Here is a 13550-nt window from a genome sequence, read left to right as displayed (position 1 = left end):
CAGTCCCTGGGGAAGAACATCATGCTTGGTAAAGTATAGGGTCAGTGAAAAAGAGGAGGACCCTCAGCGAGATGGACTGACACAGTGGCTGCAACAATGGGCTCAAACATAGCAATGACTGTGAAGATGGCACAGGACCGGGCAGGGTTTCGTTCTGTTGTGCATGGGGTCACCATGAGTCAGAACCAACTCGATGGCACTTAACAAGGGCAACGTGCCGCCCACCACAAGAATACTAAGAAACCACCACCTAGATGAACTAACACCCGTGAGGAGCTCTGTCAAGAATGAATTGGTCAAACACTTCTCAAGCAGTACCATGAATACGTGTCTTTGAAGTTAAAAAGGCTATACGAACCACAAAAGGATTTGCCTTTTAAATATTTTGTAGAAATCTATGTCACTTTCTTAAGAAACTATTCAATTTCATTCAAATTTACAAGCTACAGTCGAAGCATTAGAGTCTAGAGAAGGATACAGGGCCAGTCTGGGCCTGGCAGGACAAACTGACAGCTGACTTATGAACTTGATTCTATTAAAAAGGTCACATAAACCAGAAGAGCTGGATGGTGCCCAGCTACTGTTACTGAACATTTTGATCAAAGATTCTAAAAAGAATCTTGATGAAACGGGAGAAAATGCAGAACAGAATTTCCAGTTCTCATGGAGTCCAGAATTCCTGGAGCCACGAGGGCTAGATGAACCCCCAAAGCTATTGCCCTGAGACAATCACTAAAACTTAAACCAAAAATATCCCCTGAAGTCTTCTTAAAACCAAAAAATTGTTCAGCTTAACTAGTAAAAAGGTCTGCCTTGAGCGTTACAGTCTTTTAAGAACTAAATTGGGATCAAATTGAAAGATTAGATAGGAAGCTTAGAGGGCACTGAGTTTGTGTTAACAGGAGGGGAACAACTCAGAAACGGAGGGTGAGGCTGGTTGCACAACTCCAACATGTAATCAATGTCACTAAACTGTACATGTAGAGAGGGTTGAACTGGTATGTGCTTTGCTGGGTATATTCTCAACAACAACAAAATTAAAATTAAAAAAAAAAAGGCCACATCACATGATGGGCTGTCCAGTAATTTGGAAAAATGAGCAGGGAACCCATTTATCAAGCAATAATCAGAAACTTATGCACTAAACCCAAGCATGAAACTAAGAGCAAAGGTTTCCCTTAAACTGAGATAGCTGTGGTTGTTCACAGGGTTTGAACTAGCAGTTACAGCTGTGACAGGGGCAAGTTTTAACTTCTAAGCCTCATCTTTCTTATCCATAAAGATGGATAAACACACTACTCCGTGGGGTAGTTAATGAGGAATTTAAATGACATGTTACATGGGACATGCCTGGCACACACTAGGCGCTCGGCAGATGTCAGTTTCCCCTCCCAACCTGCTTGTCCTCTAAGTCCTCCTGCCTCTCCCCAGAGGGCGGATGTCAGCAAGCAAGCAAGCCGGACTTCCACGCCCATGCCTTGGCTGCTCTGCTTAAAACGCCAGGAACGCAAAACAAAAGCCTTCGGTGCAAAGCCACCCTCATATATTTTCTTCACGATACTATCTGCCTAATAAATATTTCCAGTGACCCTTTTACAAAGGGGAAAAAAAGCAATCACATTTCAACTTACGATAAAATGCCTAACTACCTAGGAAGAAAATGTTTTGGTTCCTGTCTTCAATTATAATACCCCCCCCGCCCCCCCCCCCACCCGCCACACACACACACAGGGGCAGAAAGAGCCTACCCTTAACAAAACATCTGCCAGTTTGGCTGGCTCAAGAAATAGCCCGTGTCCCAAATTTTTAAACGTTTTCAATAACATATTGAACTTAATCTGATAAACCGAAAGTGTATTTAGCCAACAACAACAATATACTTTATGTATATTTCTCCCAGTACTCTAAAAACATTTACTTTCTGAGTAGTATCAGAAACCTTTTTAACAGAAACCTTGCTAAGAGCTGGGGGGTGGGTGTGAAACAAATCACTAGTCAGAGGCTCACGGAGCAGTAGGAAAGACAAGTCAAGGTCACACCTGATTAGCTGACTGACTGACACAGGGCAGAATGTATTTCAGGTCAGGAGGGAAGGAGGGAGAGAGGGAAGGTGCAGTTTGGAAAGGGGAGGGAGAAAGCCTGGTGCCTGCAGCCAGAGGGAGTGAGTCTGAGGCTGCCCGAGGCGCAGGGCCCAGGAGCTGCTCTGCTGCTGGGAACAGCCGAGACAGCTGCCCAGGAGAGCAACAGTGGCTTTGTAGCAGCACTCAGAGCCAGAACTAGCATTCTGGCGTAAAAGGCTGCACACTGGAGCTTATTTAAAAATATATGCTGAACAGTGGGTGACTGCTCAGAACAAAGGCTGAGGGTTCTGCACCAACGCGTGAATTCTTTCATTCAACTCAATACAAGATGTAACCAGGACTTGCTATGTGCAGGCACCAGGAGGCAGGTGGGATATAGGGGTGAACAGCAGCGAAAGAAGCCCCGCTTACATTCTAGTGGGGAGCCAGACCATGACAACAGACCAGTAAGTCATGTGGTGGCAGGTGGTGTGAAGGGCTGGGAGGAAAAACGAAGCCAGCTGCGGGGCGAGAGTGATGAGAGTTCTACCGTGGGTAGGCTGGTGTCAGGGAAGGTTTCCCAAGGAGGAGACATTTGAGCGAGTACTTGAATGAATGCAACAGTGATCACGTCTGCATGCTGGAATAAGTTGAGTTTGGGTTTTCCTGTGTGCATACCTGTATTTCTTCATTTTTTGCCGTGAGACTATGTTAGTTGCATTACTTTTGAAAACACGAAAAGAAAATAAGACAGAGTCTCGGCACCTTTGTTTTCTATGCACACGAAATCCAGGCTTTTCCGGTAAAAGGATCCAGATCCCTTATCTTCACATCACTGACAACTGGCCTGAGGTATCACCTACATTCACTCAGTACACGTGCCTACAACCTTCCTTCCAGCCTATCCCGCAAAGCACCAAATCAGGGCCCTTGTCGCCGCCTGCAGACCCACAGGGCCAGGGCTCGGCGCTCAGCGCTCAGCTTTTCCTCCCAGTGCACACTAGTTTCTGAGATGATCTACTCCCTCCATGACTTTAAAGCCCACTCATGGGCTGATGCTCCTGACGTGGCTTCTCGAGCACAGCCCTCTCCCCTGAGCTCCAGACTCCTGAGTGGCCCCAACCCGGACTTGGGCCTCTCCTCTGGGCTTGCTCCTCTAGAACAACGGCCCAAAATGCTTCCCGTGCTCCTCCATCCCCGAGATCCGCGGCTCCTCCCCCACTCTTCCCTTGTGGTAATGGCTCCATTGTCTCAGTGTCATCCCAGATTCCTCTCCTTCCCTCACCCCATATCCCGTCAGCTCCACCTCCTCTCACCACCTCTGCCTCAAACACCCTGGTTCAAGCTGCCAAACTCAAACCTTGCCAACAGCTGCCTTTGGCAGTCCGCGCCCTGACCTGCAAGGTCCTATGGGACCCGGCTCCCCCACCCCTTACTCCAGCTCAGTCGCTTCCTGTGGTTCTTCACAGGCACTGGGCTCATACCTGTCTTTGTACCCGCTTGCCCTCTGCCAGGAACCCTCTTCCTCCAGAGCCCCTAGAATTTACTTCCCAGATATCTGCTCAAACAGTGCCCCCTTAAGAAAGCCTTCCCTAACCCACCCCCACTCCTCCAACATACCAGCCCTAACCCTGCTGTATTTTCTTAGTAACACTCAGCCCATCAGCCAAATTACATATTTATATATTATCTCTCTCCTCTCACAAGAATTTAAGTTCCTTAAGAACAAGGATTTTGTCTTGCTCACTGCTATATCCCTAGCACTGACAAGTCATGGGTGCACAGTAAACATATCTGGAATGAATGAGTCAGAGAATGTGCTAGAATCTGGTACAGACACACAGTATGACAGAATAGTCTTCCCTTCTCAGCAGCCTGGCAAACCAGGTATGTTAATGACTCTTGAAATTTTTAAAAAGCTGAGTAAGATAATTGCATCACTGAGCTGTCAAGAAATAAAGGACTCTAAAGCCACCAAAAAAAGCGAATTTAAAGAAAAAACTGTAGAATATAAGTAGATATGTCAGCTTTCTCTCTGAGAAAACAGAGGAAATACAAAAGAAAGATTAACAGACTAGGAGGAAACAGTGAAGTCTAACTTACATCTACGGAAGTTCCAGAAAGAGATAACATTAAAAATGAGGAAGAAGCAATATTCAAAGATAACTTTTCAGAATATTGAAAGACACTAAATCACACATCAAGGAAGCCCAATGAAGATTTTAAAAAGAGAGAGCAAGAAATAGAAACAGAGACAGAGGGAGACAGCCAGACAGACTCACGCCAAGACGAAACTTCAGAACCTCAAGGATAAAGAAAAGATCATAAAAGCATCCAGAGACAAGACAGATCACCTACAAATAATGGCTACTGGTCTAACAACAATAGCGGAAGCCAGAAGACGCTGGAATTATGTATTCAATATGTGAGCAACAATAACTGCCAACTCAGAATTCTATATCCAATAACGCCAGTTTTCCAAACAGAGGTAAAATTAAGATTTTTTCAGACAGGTGAAATACACAACACCAAAAAAGAAAACCTTACAGAAAAGGAAATTGTAAAGGATATACTTGAGGCAGAAGGAAATTATCTCAGACGGGACACTTGAAACACAAGGAGGAATGGTCAGCAAATAATGCTACTAAATACATAGATAAATCAAAATAAGCATCGACTATAACAAAAAACATAGTATCTAATTTGTACAATTAAAATTTTTAGAAGAAAATGCTGGACAAGTTGGGAGGGAATATGGAGTTAAAATGTTTTTAATCCTTTCGTTATTCAAGAGAAAAGACATTACTTTAGATTTTGTTAAGTGTGTTTAAATATCTAGGATAACCACTAAAGGACTGAAAAAACCAAACCTAGTGCTGTCGAGTCGATTCCGACTCATAGCGACCCTATAGGACAGAGTAGAACTGCCCCACCGAGTTTCCAAGGAGCACCTGGCGGATTCAAACTGCCGACCCTTTGGTTAGCAGCCATAGCACTTAACCACTACGCCACCGGGGTTTCCAACTAAAGGGCTAGATAACCAAAACTAAAGCCTACAGTACAGGGTGGAACTGCCCCAGAGGGTTTCCAAGGCTGTAACCTTTACAGAACCAGACTGCCACTTCCTTATCCCACATAGTAGCTGGTGGGTTCAAACTGCCAACCTTTCAGCTAGCAGCTGAGTGCTTAACCACTGCGCCACCAGGGCTCCTCCATGAAGACTACAGCCTTGGAAGCCCTGAAAGCAATTCTACTCTGTCCTCTAAGGTCGCTATGAGTCAGAATCGATTTGATGGCAATAGGTAGACCTAAAGCTTGCATGGGAATGATCTGAGGAAGAAAGGTATTCTGCACATATTAAGAATAAAAAGACATGAAATAATCAAGAATGGGCAGCCTGGAAGCAAGAAAGGGAGGAACTGAGTATGAGGAGGCAAAACAATAGCCTCGGGCTGAACGGCTATGGGGAGAGTTTGAGCCTCACAGGAAAGGTTATGGGAGGCGACCTGACGGAATGCTGTTCCCTTGGGCAGCTGAGTGGAGAACAGACCATCGAGCCTCTAGACCAGCACTGTCTAACATGGTAGCCACCAGCTCTTGAACCTTGAAATTTTATTTAATTTTAATTTCAGTAGCCACATGTGGCTGGTGACTACCATATTGGAAAGCCCGGCCCCAGAGATTAGAGGCTGGGGAAGGGAAAATATTTAGGAGACCAGGAAAGAGGAATAACATTGAGGAAGAATAGAAAGGACATAGAATGAGAGAGGAGAAGATAAGGGATTAAAAGTTTCTACTTTTGGAGGCAAGGTAATACCTCAAAAAGAAGTAGAGAATTCTGAAGAAAGAACTGGCTTAGGATGGAAAATAACTGACTTAGAGTGGCTAAAGTATATCTACATATATTTGCCCTCCAGCCATATCAAACCCCCAAGAATGGCATGTTCTTTCTGACCTCCTGGCCTTTGCTTTCTTGTCTGCCTAACAAGCCACTCTTCAAAACTCATCACCAAACCATAACGTCTTCCCGAACTCCCCTACTTCAGAGCAGAATGAGGTCTCTATAGCTCTATAAGAAGACTTATCACTCCACGGTTTAGAAGTTTCTATGCCCCACAGACTATGAGTTCCTAAGAGGCGAGAACTCAGTGTTAACCATCTATGGTTTCCCAGCGTCTAGCACAGTGTCATAACATGAACTGAGGTGGACAAAAGATTCCGCCAAATGAATAAATGGAATGAATGCATGCACTCATGCACAAATGAACAAATCAATCCAGCCAGCCAGCATCCAGGTGGACTGTCCATTCAGGTTGTGATCCAAAGGACAGCTGGAAATGTGCACAGAGCTCGGTTGTCTGCATGTCCATCCATGAAGGCAGCCAGGTTCCGGGTAAATTACCATTCACACCTCATACCTTTCCTCATGAGAACTAACACTTTCTATCGTGCCACATTCAAACTCTTCAGCCTTAGCAGTTTACTGGGTGCACCTGAGAATAGATGGACTGCCCTGGAGTTCAATGTTAAATATGCAAAGGTTCCTCCTCCATGCTTTCCCACGTGGCCTCGTGGTCTTGCTGTATAACATCCATCCTGCCCAGTAAGGCTCAGATCTCCTAAGTGAACCTGAGCTGAGCTCTCCCATCGGCGGGAAAGAACCAAAATGTTTCTGGCTTTCCAAGTCAACGGATATTTGGTGATGAATCCACTGTGCCCTTTCTATGTGTCCATTCATACCAGAGAAGAACTTTAGAGAGTTCACTTCACTGTCCCCAACTGCCCTGTGCTTCATTTATTTCGTTAAAATAGCACCACCGATACGTGTTAGGAACTTGAGAATCAAAGAGAGAATTCTGAATCAAAAAGTTCAGCATTGTGAACTGTTAATTACATCAATGACATCTTGTCAGCCAAGCATTTGTCAGCAAAAGCAGTCTCCCTCGAGGACTCCACTGCAGAACAAGCCCTGACGGGAAGCGAGAGTGTTAAATGCATAGCACAGGCCTCAGGTTAACAGTTATCAATACTGCGATGATCATGGCCACACATTTCAAATTTAGAGTATCTGTTAGCTTCTTTAGTTTTAAAGTAAAAATGAATAAAATAAAAAACAAAACAGTTTGCTTCATGAGTCCATATGAAGATTCATGTCATATGACTCATGTATGACTGAGTTAAATGAAAAAAACATTTAGGCCAGACCCCGGGGGCTGGAGGAGAGCTTAAATGGACACCTAGCCCATCCCTTGGCACTCGGCAGAACTGTGAAGTGCAGATGCATTTACATCATCCCGGTAAAACAGGACTATCGTGCCTTAAAAAGCAATCTCTAAGGAGAAGAGAACACGGCAACTCATTCACTCATTCGTTCAAAGCCATGACCCAGGTTTTCCACTGTTACTATCTCCCCATATCACACACATGCCTCTTTACCCCACTCTTGGGCCTGGGATCCACCTGAGGTACTGGGAGAAGGTTCTTAAATCCTTAGGGGAGGTTCTGAGGCCACTCCTAGACACCTGTGTGGAAAGGAGCTCCCAACAGAGATGGAGGTGAGGAAGGTGAGGCCAAAGGAGCAAACCAACAGCAGCCCGTGGGGGCTGCCCTTTAAGCCCTCCTCAGTCTGCAGCGAAGCCAGCACCCTAACACTCTGGCAACCCCTTCACAGCTTTTGAAGAACATGCAATCTCACAGGCACAACACAATTCACACTAATGTGGGCAGGAGCTAGGGACAGCGAGGAAAAGGTTATCTATCAATATGACTTATTGACTGGGACACAAGATAAGAAGGTCAATTATATATCAAGGCAAGAAAACCAGTTCAAATATCCTATACTTAACGTGCACTGAAAATATAACAGTAAGTATAAAATGCTAATTGGGTAACAAAGGTAACTAAATTATGGGCTAACTGAACCAAACCACTCCCCAGAAGCTGGCTACTGGGTGGACGTCTCCCTCTTTCTTTAGGCCTCAGGATGGCGTCATCCGGCTCACGCACACACGCACGCACACACACAGCAGCTTCTTCAAGGATAATGACAAAAAGTGCCCAGAACACCAGGAGGGAAGGCAGTTCTGACCTGCCACATGAAGACATTGTTGTGTATCTCACTCTGTTCTCAGGTCTTACAAATTGAAACAGGTATAAAGCTATTGAACTCCATTTGAAGGACAGTTAAATATTGTGAAAATGCCTGTTTTCCTGTAGTGTGTTTGTTTCAGAAATTCTCCAAGATACATACTCTAAATACTTTTAAAAAACACTAGTAAGTACTATTCCGTGAGCCTGCCCAAGGTATCTTAAGGTGACGCTGGACCGACACTGGAGCCACACGGAGGTCTGAGAACAGTCGCCCACTGTTGTCAGCACGTCCCTGCTTGGCTCCCATTCCCACGCCTGATTTCAGCAGGATTCAAATTTAGTTTTTTGCAGAGACTATTTTTACTTGACTCTGGAAAGCTGAGGATAAATTCCATCTTTATAAATTGAATCATTTCCCCCTTTATTTACATTCAAGTGTATTACTTTAAAGTCTACCATGTTCCAAAATCCGTCCAGTCCAGCTCAAGACATAAGGTTGTCAACACCCCCTTCTAGGGCCAAAGTGCTCCCACACCAAGCTCAGGTTTTTCCTTTCACATCCTGTTTCGAAGAAGAATGAAGTATTTGTTTCACGTACTGGCTGTGATTTTATCAAGCCTGGATTTCTCTTCTAGCAGATGACCATGTAATGAGGCTCACCGACATCAGTGTCTGTTGAAGAGCACCTAGGTTCGGGGAGGGGCAAGAAAAACTGTAAAATAGAGAACTCTTCGTTTTCAACAAAAATTCTCTCTCAGAGGGAGACACAACGACACTCTTTGTAGGTGAGGTAAGTCATTGTACACCGACGCCAAACAGTGTTTACTTACGTAGGGAAATTTGTTTATTTAATAAAAGCTGAGTGTTTAAAAATGGACTCATCAGAAGAAAACAGTCATCTTCGTCAAGCGCTATTCACCTTGAGATAATGATGTGGAAAACGCAGACTGCTGGAGAGGAAAAGCCAACGACCCAGATGTTAGGAGACCTGGGTTCCAGACTTACTCAACCACCGACAACCCGTGAGACCTTGGACAAGTCGGCAGGCAAGTCATTTCACCTCTTGGTCTCAAGTCCTTTGTTAAAATGAGGGGGCCTGGCTAAATCGGCTTTACTGTTGTGTTCCGATCTTTTTAATTATGCCACCAAATTGAATAACAGAATTATGTGGGTAAGCAAAACAGTCAGAGTATTAACAACGGAAAAAAAGAAAGGTAAAAAAAAGGAGAAAGAGAGGCTTATTTTTCTTTACTGGTATAAACCTCCTACCTGTAAGACATGCTCTGGTTTGAAGCTGTGATACCCTTTTATCACTTTCAGAAGTGCAGCACTTAAAGCTCACCTGGAATCCAGTGAGATATCTTACCACCAAGAAGGAAGAGATCTGAAGAGTGATTCCGAACCACAAACCAAGGGCAAACTTGTGGACCTGCTGAAGGTCTAAAAGAAATACTACATACGTTGGTGGTTTCTAGAAACCCTTCCCTATGCAAACCCTGAAAGTGTAAGAATACATGAATCACATTAGGCGACGACCTAACAAGACAGCACGCTCCCCTACGTGGCACAGACCGGACCAGCATGGCATTTCCTGGAGAACAGAAAGAGGATACTACCTTTTTAATGTTCAAGGCAATAGGTTATCCAGTAAAACAGAACTCACTTACTGAGGATCACTCAGGATCGGGCTAAAAAAAAAAAAAAAAAAACTTTCTAGTGAGAATTACAGTTCTGCATAAATTAAGGGAAGGAAGGAGGGACCCGTAACTCGTCAATTCTAGAATATGACTTCCGAGATAAGAAATAATTAATATGCATGTAAGGCTGATCAGTTATTAAAACAATAAAACTCCTACATTTTGCTATCCAATAAAAATATAAACCAAGTGTCTAGTGACAGCCCTCAGATGGGGTCGAGGGGCACAGGGTCCAGCTGAGAAGAGAAATGAGAAAGAACAGGCTAAGGAGGAGGATGGGAAGGGGGCCTGGAGGGAGCTGCCGCCCGATTCTGGGGGTCTGCCGTAGACAGGCCTGAAACGTAACAGCGGCCACGGGGAAAGCTAGTTTGTTCTTTTTCTCTCACAAGTGCCGTTTATGTATTTGTAGATTAGGTTTAGCTGTTAGCAAAGGAAACAGCAGCATGTAATAAATACAATACCTTAAAGTAGGGGGAAAAAAAAAGCCGTCTCCACTGCTAACTCAAGTAACTGATTCAGCCGCCCCGCACGAAAAGAATAGAGCCAGAAGTCTGTAAACTAGACTAAACGATGCCAAAGCCAAGTTCCAGAGTTATCCTCTCTCTCCTGAAATGAAGCACGCGCTTATGTTCTGAAATCAGAGTAAAGTTATAAAACCTCAGTCGTTCATTTGTTCAGGCCAAAAACATTCGCCAAGAAAGCTGCTTACTGTGACATTCCCCAAGCATTTCGGAGAAAACACCGCACACAGGCTAGTTAATATCGAACTGGCTTGAACAATTCTGTCAAGGAGCTCTAAAATTAGGTGTGCTTAGAAGGTGAGATTTCTATAAAGCAATCACTCAGGGGAAAAAAAATCAACGACAATCCCATTTTCAAAAAGGTCTAGGTTCAAGGCAGCCTGCGCCTCAAACAGCACTCACGTTTGTCCGGCAAACACTGCTTCCGCTGCCTAAGCTATGGCTCAGTGTCTGTCTGTCTGTCCGTCTGTACCTGCCTCTCTGCAGCCCCGCTGGCTCGTCCGTCCGCTGGCTCACAGCCTGCAGCCGACTTCTCCCAGCACATTTCATCACTTCCTGTTGGCTGCCAAGGCCCGCAGCCAAGCTAGGTCACTCCTACCCTGCCACCCGCACAGCACCAAGTCCTCAGGCCCGCGTGGCCGCTGCAGGAGGAAGAGCTGCGCTTTCAGAAAGTGCCAGAAAGTTCCGTGTTTCCATGGAGACTGAGAGATGAGGTCCAAGAACAAAACTCCCAGCAAACAACTTGTTTATAAGCTGGATCCACGACAGTCTTAAGAGTCGTTTCTTGCACTGGGGAATCCTTCTGCTTAGGAGGGGAAAAAAAAGATCTGCTCTGTACCTGAGATGCCAGGTGGCACAGGAGTACATTTCAGCTACGGGTAAAACCCAACTTCTTTTTGAGACCCCCACGCTGCCCAGGCACAGCAGCTTGCTAGGACGCTGAGCGGCATCACCTGCTGGACGCCAGGCAGTGGCACCCAGTTTCTCGGCCGCACCGCCCACCTTCTAAGGACTGGGGGACGCGAACACAGTGTGAACGCCCAGATGGAAAAGGCAAAACCAAAACCACCTTACTTCTTAGGCTTTTACAAAGCACTGAAAGTGAAGGTAAAGAGAGTAACACAAACTTAAGTAAGGAAGAAAGGAGCCTATTTACAAGAACACACACACTGCACAATTCCCCTTAGATAAAGCCCAAGGGGTACAGCTCATCTATACCACTGGAGGGCAGGACAGGGCAGGGGAAGGGACAGCGCAGGAAGCGGTCTAGCAGGGGGCTTCTCAGTAATGGTGCCTTTTTCTGAACCGTTATGGTGTGCTGTGTTTGTGAAAATTCACTCGTATGTACGCCTAGGATCTGTGCTGTAGATTATACTTCAATAAAAAGGTTTTCAAAATTATGCAACAGTAACAAAAAATACAAACGCTACCAGAAAGAACAGATTGAAACGAATCTGTAAAACCATGTAGGAAATACATTTCAAGGGCTAATTTCCCCAAGGTGAGCCTCCCTGAGGTTACCTGCCCACCCCCACCTCCTCTGCTGATAAACTGTGCGAAGTGGCAGTGGCCAGGACATGGCTGGTTCAAGACTGTTCCTGGGAGCACGTGACATGGGCCAGGGGAAGCATGGGGCTCTGAAGGACAGATTGCAGGGAAATGCTGCTAAATGGATGCACACTGTTTACCAGCGTTCTTCCTGCCCGCATTAATTCCAAAATGTGACCATAAAAACAGCCATCTAGGCAAAATTGGCACGAAACGAGAGACTGAAAGGGCTGACTCAATAGGGGGAGAGCAAGTGGGAGAAGGGAGTAAGATGTATGTAAACCTACATGTGACAGACTGATTGGAATGGTAAATGTTCACTTGAAGCTTAATAAAAATTAAAAAAAAAAAAACAAACAGCCATCTAGCTTAGTCCAACCTCATAACAACAAAAAAGAGTAGGTTAAAAATCTCTTTCCAAAATCTTGTGCTGAGAAATTTCTTAACTGAAACACCAATAAACCAAAGACCATATGAACATGCGGCTAGATTACCTGACATAATGATAATTCACACTACTTTGAAAATTATTACACCACCCCTGCCCGCCCCCCCCCCAAAAAAAAACAACAGATGGCGGAATCGACACAACACTGACTCACTGTCCTCTGCAGTCGGCTCAGCTAAGCTGACCGCGTCGTCACAGAAGGCCGCACACTGCAGGGCCGGGTCAGCCCCACGCCGCGAACTCTGTCACCTGGGCTCCACTGCTGACAGCCGCTTCACCCTGGGTTTGCTGCGCAGTAGACAAGACCAGGGAACACTGGAGCTGAGGGTCTGACGGCCACAAAGACCATTTTGTCCAGTGATGGGCCCTAAGGCTGGAAGAGGCTGAGCTATGGGTCCAAGTCACAACTCCAGAGTCAAGGTCAATGCACCTGACCACAGCACACAGAAAGGTTTTCCAAGCCATTGAACGTGTACTCCTCGCACTCAGGAAAACCAATAACCGGTCAATTACCTTTCACAGCACTTTCACTAAATTTAAGCAGCACAAACATATGATCACAAAAGCCCTTTTTTTTGGGGGGGGGGGCATTTTCTTTCACTGTGAAAGAAGAACCACATAAGTTCTGGCACAGTGGCCTGACCACTTTGCCTTTTTAATCAAGGCAGGATGCCAGAAATCTCTTCTTTGCCCTAGAGCCCACTTGGGGCTTGGTTATAACGGGGAGGCAGCCGCAGCAAGGTAGGTTTGTTCATCCTGTTCGTTTATGAGTCTCATTTGCTTTATTATTTTTTTAATCCAACAAACTCGGGCTGTTCAGGAGATAGTATGTAGTGTTTACTATGTGCTTTATGGAGCCCTGGTGGTGTAGTGGTTAAGTGCTATGGCTGCTAACCAAAAGGTCGGCAGTTCGAATCCTGCAGGCGCTCTTTGGAAACTCTACGGGGCAGTTCCACTCTGTCCTATAGGGTCGCTATGAGTCGGAATTGACTCGACAGCAATGGGTTTACATGCTTTAAGGAGACCTGGTGCCATAGCGGTTAAGAGTTATGGCTGCTAACCAAAAGGTCAACGGTTCAAATCCATCAACTGCCTCTTGGAAACTCTATGGGGCAGTTCTACTCTGTTATATAGGGTCGCTATAAGTCAGAATCGACTCAGTGGCACGCAACAACAACAATATGTG

At 45.3% G+C, this 13550-nt stretch overlaps 1 protein-coding gene across 2 annotated transcripts in view; it reads right to left on the bottom strand.

Annotated features, from left to right (window-relative positions):
• Positions 1 to 13550, bottom strand: part of PACSIN2 (protein kinase C and casein kinase substrate in neurons 2) — a 176594-nt gene that overhangs the window by 96588 nt on the left and 66456 nt on the right. Inside the window, exon 1 of one of the 2 annotated variants that reach the window (XM_003419804.4) lies at positions 10771 to 12394. The exons of the other annotated variant lie outside the window; for it this stretch is intronic. The gene's annotated coding sequence lies outside the window, so the exon portion shown is untranslated. Of the gene's footprint in view, positions 1 to 10770; positions 12395 to 13550 lie in introns of those variants that run through there. 2 annotated transcript variants of the gene reach the window in all.

Source organism: Loxodonta africana, chromosome 4 (assembly GCF_030014295.1).
Source record: "Loxodonta africana isolate mLoxAfr1 chromosome 4, mLoxAfr1.hap2, whole genome shotgun sequence".
Classification (NCBI taxonomy): domain Eukaryota; kingdom Metazoa; phylum Chordata; class Mammalia; order Proboscidea; family Elephantidae; genus Loxodonta; species Loxodonta africana.
The sequence above is the reverse complement of the archived record's forward strand: the minus strand, read 5'-3'. Positions and strand labels throughout refer to the sequence as shown.